The sequence below is a fragment of the Convolutriloba macropyga genome, unplaced genomic scaffold (genome assembly GCF_964194025.1).
Source record: "Convolutriloba macropyga unplaced genomic scaffold, txConMacr16.3 SCAFFOLD_6394, whole genome shotgun sequence".
NCBI lineage: Eukaryota > Metazoa > Xenacoelomorpha > Acoela > Convolutidae > Convolutriloba > Convolutriloba macropyga.
In genome coordinates, this window is record NW_027449894.1 from 4,218 (window position 1) to 12,193 (window position 7,976).

The following is a 7,976-nucleotide window of genomic DNA, read 5'->3' on the forward strand; positions in this document are numbered from 1 at the left end:
TTTTTAATGTGCCCCTCTTTTAATTAACTGTAGTTTTGGTAAATTAACTTTTTGCGATTACCTATGGAGTTTTTTTTACAAGTCCTTGTTGATGGCGAATTTTCATGCTGTTCAGTTGAAAAACAGGCAAAAGTTCATTATGTCCATGATAAATACAGAATTGAATTCCATTATGTTCAGAGTAAAGTCAGAATTTTACTATGAATTTTACCATGAAATGTCTATAAAGTGCCATGATCAGAACTCTGGCCATGAAAAAATTCATAATGGAAATTCCATGATTCATTACTGAAATGTTATGACACACAGGTCCGGGGAGGGGATTGATATTGAATTCACTTATTTGTTCAGATCGATGATTCGACACTACAGCAAACAATTCGGTCATTTAGAGTTTAAGATGTCAGGATTGAAGTTTGTCATGGCCGATGAATCTAGACACATGTACCTATATACCATATGCAAGTGATTATCGATGATCGAACTATCGTTTCATTTGTTTGTTTGCTGGACAAATCATTAGCCCACTTTAACAAACCATACATTATCAAAGCTACTTTTGTTCAAACACGACCGTCGTGTGATATCAAACAATAGCGAAGCTAACTTAGCGCACAGTGCGCTCAAAATAATGCTTAAACATTGCATTGGTAAAACCAAACGTAATAAGCTAACAGGATGCAAATATTACTGCACATGTCGAAATTTAAAATAAATATCCAACAATTGTTCTAACAAATTGTAAAACAAACTTCCCCTGAAGATTCAAACACTAATTGGTCCAAGTGATTACATTTATAACAGGTAGTTTTGATTTATAACTTTCTGATGGGTGACTTAAAATGCCATGATGTTCCGGCTGCGTTGTACATTTCGTATGTTACTTTCGCACTAGGAATTGTTGGTTTGGCTCTAAATATTTTATCCTTTTTCGTCTGGAGACGGTGTGACAGGAAAACAGCAGCTCACATTTATTTAAAAGGTTGGTTTAAGCTCATACATTCTATAATCAAAAATTGATACTATTTTGGAGAATATGCAAATTGAGTTTTTCATTGTATTAGACTAAACATACAGGATCGTTTCTACCATCGCCTCCCCTTCTATACCATTGTGGTTAGAAGTGTATTTGTGGAAAGTTAATGCTAATCTCTGATTGGTCAAAATATTGCCCGCTCAAATTTTATTCAAGAATATCCTCCCCTTTTCCATAAATCCTCCCCTTTTCCTCCCCATATAATCCATACCAACATACAATTGATGCAAATTTAAATCTGGTAGCTGCTTTTGAAAACTGCTCGAATATGGGAAAAACAACCAAGTTCAAATTGTGCACAAGATGAATGAAACATATTCAATGATTGAATCTGTACTTGTTCAAAACGTAAAATTGGCTAAGAGTCGGTCATGATACCTTGCTTGATTAAGAAAAAAGAAAAAGCTCGCTCCAGTACTACCAAATGGAAAACGCAATTTGGCGAACGCAAACAGGGTTGATGTTGGAGCTGATCTTTGCGTAGGAAGAGCATAATCGGAAAAAAATCAAATAATGCTTAAGAAAAGAAAAATGCAACTGAATACTAAAATTTCGTGAGTACTGCGTTTGAAGAAATTTGCAGCCCAGGAAGCAAAAATGAACAGATAACTATTTTTGTATCCGTCATTCTGCCGAGATTGCTATCAAAAATCGGTCGGAAGTATCCACGTCTGTGAGGTCAGAAGTGAAAAGCTGGCAGACAGCAAAGTTACACAGAGTTACGAAAGCGAACAGCTGAAAAATTATAATAGGAAAGAGTGGAAACCGTTGAAGGGAACGGAGGGCTGTAAGACGACCGCTCTAACGAATTGGTTAGCAACTGTCATACTCGGTCTGACGGCCGGTCACTGGAAAACAGACTGCTGGCCGTTCTAAGGGAGAAAACGTAAAACGCAAAAGGTGACGAAAGCCAAAAGTAAGGAGAATCAATCACGAAACACCGACAAACTCGGAGAAATCAAATCAAAATAGTCGTTAGAATAATTCAAACTCTATACGTCAAAGCAATTCTGCTTGAAGAAAAGCAATTTAGTTGACAAAATCTACAAAACCTTGTCGAAGATTCATGGACCAAACAAATAAAATGGTTTCTCCAGACGTATCCTTCACATAATTGAAGCAGATATAACCAAATCATCAAATCGATTGAAACAACTTGCCAATTATCCACGAAAATTTAACTGAAAAACAACAAGAGATGTCATTTCAGCGCGTTTTTTAAAAAACGTAAAATACGTAATATAACGGGAATGACACACGATTAATGAAACAGTGTGGTACCATAATTAAGGTAAAACGAGGTAAAAATGATACCTGATTTTTAAAAGTTAAAATATTGTACTTTATAATTGTTTAATGATAAACATAGGATCGTAGTGAAACTTGGGCGAATCAAACGGAGTACGGCCGAGTGAAATGAGCCGAATTGAGCTGGAGTACTGTGCGCAACAAATCTATCAAATTAGAGTTAAACAGAACCGGTGTATCGGAGCTGGCTGGCGTAATACTCTCAGCCATAATGAACTCTCCGATTATGTGCTCTACGATTTATCGAAAAATTGGTGTGGTTGCTTCAAATTTTTGTGATATCTGAATTTCAACAAACTTGTTAAAATAAAGAAAAATCATCAGGTGTTAGACATTTCAAGTCCTGAGTACGAAAATTAATTTCAACTATATTGGTTAGACAAAATGAAGTGCACCAAATACGCGCAGCTCATTTTTATTTATCGCTGTGATGAATTTCTATCTATGTAGTCAATGATTGCTTCAGAGTTTCTTGCAAGCTTCAGTCAGTGTTTCTACTGCTTATACGAAGTTCATTTATGCAACACTGTTTGATCCAAAATCGAGGCGATGGTTTTTGTTTATTTGAACAAGTTTGGTGAAATTGAGAGATCACAAAAATTTGAAGCAACTAAACCTCTTTCACGTTCACCATTGGTGTAAAAAGTTAGCAACATCCTGTGTAAATGGGATTTGTCAACAGCAAAATATGTATATATATCTCTCCACTCAAACAACGCAGTAAATGAAATGCAGCTAGCAACTTTTTTAGGCAAACATTTACTTTTTTGATGCAGCATTACATAGGCAGTTAATTTCCAGGTCTCTTGCGATATAGGACTGGGCGGTGTATTATATACTGCTTTTCTGAAACAAATGCCATTTATTTATTCAAAATTTGTTGATTTTTGTGTAGAAATTTGATTTTGGCTCAGAATAGTATATTTTTTCTGATATATCGAACGTCAAATACATGCGTTGGCCCGGAAACATTTCGGGTTTCAGTTAAGAAATAAATAATACTATTAAATTTTTTCTGACAAAAGATTGTTTTCTTTGATTTATTGTCACCGCTCTGAAAAGAGAAGAGAAGCATCTGAAACGTAGCATTATTTTCTGTAATTGTACGTTGGAATCCGATGCTTATCAATTGTAGTGGAGAATGTGCAAGCAAAATCACTCAAGTAAAAATGAGTCACATTCAATCCCTTAACAGAGAACCTATTAATTTATGAGAAGAAAACCATTAAAGAAACAGCGGGTACTAAATGTGCCCGCAAATTTTCAAAAAAAAACAAAAAAAGGAGGGATGAAAAAAAGCGCGCACGAAAGGCCCTCGAATAGGTTCTCTGGTAGGGGCTTGGCTGTGCCTCATTTTTGTCTGCACCAACGAAAGCTTTAGACTTTTTGCGCTTGCCTACTTAGGTGTCTGCCGCAGTCCTTACGTGTTGCTTTGCTGGACTTAGCTGTTGCCATTTCTTGCTTTGGCTTCCTAGACTTGCTTCTGGAGGGGGTATCCATGCACCTTTAGCAATGAATTTTTCTTGCTGTCTTGTGCCGCTCAGTTTTTTCTTTTATTATAGATTTGCCACACAATAATGACGAGGAAAGGACATCAAAGGAGAAATCAAATAAAGGTTCAAAAAATAGAAAAAGACAAAAGCAAAAAGGTTGAAAAGAAGAAAAAAAGCAACATCGCGAAGGACCTTCTCTTCTCTGGTTTTCTTGTTGTTATCGTTTGATAATACGATGCGTTTGTTTTTCTTGTGATGCTTCGTTTTATTATTTTTTTTTTATAATCTTGCCGACAATTTTCACGCTATAGGATAGGACATAGGACGTCGTTTTTTCGGTATGTGTTCCTACAACGCAAGAAAGGTCACTTTTGGCTAATCTTGGGTGCTTTCTACCTAGGTTTCTAGGCTATTTTGCAAGAAACAGAATCTTGCAATATCTTGCAAGAAAAAGTTAACCTTCTAAGTATCTTGTAAGAAAAAAAATTAATTTTGTAAGAATCTTGTAAGAAAAAGTCAATATTGTAAGAATTTTGTAGGAATCTTGTAAGAAAAAGCTAATCTTGTAAGGATAGGTCACTTTTGGCTAATCTCGGACGCTTTTTACCTAGGTTCCTAGGCTATTTTGCAAGAAACATAATCTTTCAATATCTTGCAAGGAAAAGTTAATCTTCTAAGTATCTTGTAAGAAAAATAATTATTCTTGTTTGAATCTTGTAAGAAAAAGTTAATCTTGTAAGCTGTTGTAAGAATCTTGTAAGAATCTTGTGAGAAAAAATTAATCTTGTAAGATCTTGTAAGCATCTAGTACGATCTTGTAAGAATCTTGCAAGAACTTACAAGATTAACTTCTATTTTTGACTCGGGTTAGGTGCAAGAGAGTTCTCCGGGAACGAGTTTCTGCTACACAGCTGGAAATTTACAAATTTGATGTTAATCAGCGGCAGTGGCTTGAGTGATTTTGCTGGCACATTCTTCACTACAATTGATAAGCACTGGATTCTAACGTCCAAATACAGAAAATACTCTTTTATTTCAGATGGTTCTCGTCTTTTTTCACAGCGTTGTCAATAAATCAAAGAAAACAAGCTTTTGTCAGAAAAAGGTTAAGAGTGTTATTTGTATCTTAACTGAAACCTGAGATGTTGCCGGGCCTACGCATATATTTTACGTTGAATATATCAGAAAAATTTTAGTAATCTGAGCCAAACTCAAATTTCTACACAAAATTCAACAGATTTTGAAAAAAGAGTCGTAAAGAAGTAAAATGTGCTTTCAGGAAGGAGATATTTGATATAACATCCAGTCCCAAATAGCAACAAACTTGGAAACTATTTGCTTTTGCAATGCTGCATCAGAACACTAGACGTTTGCCAAAACAAAAAAGCTGATAGCCTGATTTAATTTACTGCATTGGTTGATTGGAGAGGTTTACATCTTTGCCTGGTGACAAATCCCATTAAAATAGGATGGTTCTGACTCTTTACACCAATGTAGGAACACATAAAGGAGGCGTAATTGCTTCAACTTGTTGTGATATCCGAATTTCAACAAACCTGTTCAAATTAACAAAATCTATCGCCTCAATTTTGGATCAAACAGTTCGTATGCTCACACTTTTTCCTCTAAAGTGGATATTACTGATCTGTTTCTTCTTATCTCAAAAAGAGTTGCATAAATTTTGTTTCAGAAAGATAACTCTGTCATATCAATAGAAACACTGACTGAAGCTCGCAAGAAACTCTGAAGCACTCATCGACAACACAAAGAAACATCACATCGAAAAATAAAAATGAGCTACACGCAGTTTCAATTGCCTCTAAGGATGAAATGCATACATGCTATACTATTTAAGGAGTATAATATTTATGTTTACACCCGAACACAACTAAGTAGATTTATCTGTTGTTACTGATGTTGCCTTGATGCGACACCTCCTAAGCCACTTCTGGAAGGGACATTGACAAATATACTGTGAAGGAAAAAAGAATAAATACAGTTGCAGTTTCTGGGGTTTTAACTACAGTTTTGCAAATGATACATAGTTGTCTGTCCGCGAATGTCAAATATCATCAGATATTTCTGTATCAGAGATACTGGACAGAAATTTTGCAGTCGAACAAAAAATATTTATACAAAGTTTTTTGAATCATAAGAAACCAGGAAGTGATTGTTAATGTGAGACGTTCCACAAATTCAACAAGCTCGTCAACACAATTACGTATTGGAGGCGTGCAATTATAAATAAATAACTGACAAGAATAAAGTAATTTCTGCTTCCGCAGAAGTTATTTTGCAGCGTAAAGTCGATTTCACTCTTCAATTTCCAATGACTGAAATTTCCATATGGGGAACTGACTTTTCATCCTGCAAGTTTGTAAGTAAAATTTTTTACTCGTAAAATTTTTTACCCGTAAAATTTACTCGCAAAATTTTGTACCGGTAGGCGCTCGTAATGAATTGTTGAATTAGATGCCAGTTCTACAATAGTGTTTATTTGACATGCAACTTCATTTATCTTATCAATCTGTTTTAGCGTTAGCAGTTGCAGATAGCATAGCAATAATATCGGACGCTTTCATTGATGGCTTGGACTGCTTTCGTGGCAATAAAATATTCGACTTCAACAGACATATTTGCGTATTTGGTGAGTCACAGTTGAACTTTACTTATTAATTCTAACTAACTATTTTTTCGGCAGTTTTATGGAATGAAAATACTTTATTTAAGTGTTCAATCTCATCGATCGTATACACATTATTGAAAAATTTAACTTCTTTGTTTGCTTTTATTTGTCATATATAGGCGCAAGGATCACCATTTTTTGGAAAGCTTTTGCTGTTTCCGCTGAAAATTCATTATACCTGACCGTATAGTGAGCAACAAAACTACCATAAAAGTGGTGACACACACGAACGGTATTACAATGATTCCAATTTCTCTTCATTCTTTTCAGAAAATTAGTTGTTGTCTGCAAGAAGCAAAATTTTGTGCAGTCAACAACTAGCGCAAAACAAATTGAAAACAAGACATTTCTTGATGAATGTTTAGTGAACATCGCAATTCGAAAAAAATAATATTGAAACTGATACCGAAAATGTTTGTAGGATCGCAGGAATGTTTACAATCGCAGGAATGTTTACGATCGCAGGATTGTTTACAAATATTTGAATTCGCCTTCACTCCATATCGTCAGCATTGCTGCATCCTGGCTCAACACAACAATTGTTGCTCTCACATATTAGCACAACAAGTATTTCAGAATTTCAAAAAGATTAAAAGAGAAAATTTTACTGAAAACTAATTCTGTTAATTAAGTAACTAACCTCTACAAATATGCAATAAAAATTTAGTTAAAATATTTTTGTTTTCATTAGATTCTTTAGTTTAAGGCAGTAGTGATTCAAGATTTGCTTCCAGAAAAGTGAAGTATTAGCTTGAAATGGATCTTAAAATGAGTTTATTTTCTATTTTAGCGCAAGATTTGACATAATTTCAAACCTTCATAACTCAAGATATCGTTAAGAAATCAAGAACAATATAATTAGGTCGTTACCAAAACTGAGCTTGATTAATGTGAAAAACGCTACAGTAACCGAAATGGCGTCAAAGAAATAAACATCCACACTCAATCACTCCTAGATGAAAATCTCGGTATATTTTATTGAGTTCGTAACGCTATAAATTTTTTACACTGGAGCCAGATTGAGAACGACATGAAATTCGTCTCAAAAGTGGAATCGGCGGAAAACTCCCAAAATTACCGCCGTAATTTAGCAAGTTTAGAGTTGTCATTACGCATTCAGAACAGCTAAACAGGAAAAACGCATACCTTCAAAATGTCAACCATTTGAGTCAGAAACTAATAAATCAAATATTTTCACAGGGAAATAGTTCGTAAACTGAGAATGCCCAGCAATCTGTATTTTGGTTCTGTTTCTTGAACAATCAGAACGCCCTAATTGCGAGATAAGGAATTGGGCATTCATTTAGATCCGAAAAAAATCTTTTTACCTCACTCCAATTAGATCTAGCGTTGATATGTTTCATTCAAGGTGGTTTTTGTCTAATAAAAACAGCTCTAGGTTTGCCTTAAATACAGCGGCAATGTTAAATTTTCCTACGATTGTTTTTTTAAA

At 34.8% G+C, this 7,976-nt stretch overlaps 1 long non-coding RNA gene across 1 annotated transcript; it reads left to right on the forward strand.

Annotated features, from left to right (window-relative positions):
• Positions 1-529: 529 nt before the first annotated feature.
• LOC142355403 (uncharacterized) lies at positions 530-7,076 on the forward strand. The gene is made up of 3 exons (XR_012761199.1): positions 530-982; positions 6,374-6,484; positions 6,945-7,076. It is a non-coding gene; the product is annotated as an uncharacterized LOC142355403 (long non-coding RNA).
• Positions 7,077-7,976: the final 900 nt, after the last annotated feature.